We start from the raw sequence: 1,449 nt of genomic DNA, 5'->3' as shown, positions 1-1,449 counted from the left end.
CAGGCTGTGATATTTTTTAAAGACTTATTTTATTAGTCATCCACAACTATATGGCTTATAGGATTCACACATGATTGTAATAGTTTAGCTTTCCAGGAAATCCATGAACATTCTTACAGTCTTGCTCAAGAGAAAGGTAGCAAATACTGGTGGAATCAAATGTCAGAGTTTAGTCCCAAGTCTTTTTTTTTTTTTAATCTGTACTCACTCAGAACTAATCAAAAGCTCAGATCTATCCCAGTGACACATAAACTGATAGTAAAATTGGGAATAAAAAGGAATCTGAAATGTAATTTAAACTTGTTTAGATCCTATAGTTTACAATAGAGCCTCTTCAGATGCTCAGTATTTTAGATGCTGAAGTCTTCTTTTTTAATGCTAGAGCTTTGAAGTTTAGATAAAAGATTCCCTCCTAAAGAACCGGCTTTCTTCTCTTCATGAACTATAAAGCACTGGATATTTTACAAAGTAGCTTCTTTATAAATATTAGCAACGAAAGCTAAAGTCCTTTTCTTGCAGAAAAATAATAATCCACGTCCATGATAAAAACAAATGTGATACTAGTCATATCATTTGAGGCATATTCAGCACAGATAGGGAATTGTTAATTCCACTGTATTAAGCATTGATTGACCTGATTTTGAACACTGAAGAGTTTTGATTGGCTGTTTTCAAGAATGATTAACTCTTCCTGAAACAAGAAATTGCTTCAAGGATCACCAAGATAAAAGAAGAGTGGGTGGGCATGCTTTAATTAGTCCAGTATGTTGCAGAGGAACTTGATTATTGTGTATACGTACAATGGGGCATGGTAGGAATGTGATGCAAACCCCAGGGAGGAAGAAGACCAAAGTCATGTTGGCACAAAAAGAAGTGGATAGAAACTGATGATAAATAAATTGTTTGGACATTAGAAGGAAACCCCTAGAAAATAAAGCAGCATGTTTCTGCAGATTTAATCAAATCAGAAGGTCATGGAGAAGAATAAAAGAAAAATTCAAAATTATTTTCAAAGTGGAGCCCTTAACACTTATAAAAGCAATTGTATAACACAATACCAACAACAGAGACCTGGAGGCCTCACAGTCCTGTATTTCCTTAGTTCTGTGCAGTGATTCTGTCTTGCATTCTTTGTTATTGTGCAGCATACAAACACATAAAAAAAGAATATTTATCTATAAAGACACTTGTATGTCAAATATTATTGTTTTACTAAAACAATGTTTGTTTAGACTGGTGAAATAGTTAATTCCTCTGTAGAAGATGGCCCAAATTTAGGAAAGTGTTAAAACACAAGCATTACTTAAAGCTTACAAATAAGTCTTACATATTCCAACGTTACTTCTTGTCAATAAAGAAGTATGCATTTGCAATTTGTTCTGTGAGACCAGCATAGTACAGAAATAAAATGAGTGAATATGAGAAGCTTATTGCAATAGAAGGGAAAGA

The sequence above is a fragment of the Pygoscelis adeliae genome, unplaced genomic scaffold, assembly GCF_000699105.1.
Source record: "Pygoscelis adeliae isolate BGI_AS28 unplaced genomic scaffold, ASM69910v1 Scaffold14, whole genome shotgun sequence".
Classification (NCBI taxonomy): Eukaryota; Metazoa; Chordata; class Aves; order Sphenisciformes; family Spheniscidae; genus Pygoscelis; species Pygoscelis adeliae.
This window is presented reverse-complemented; position numbering follows the sequence as displayed.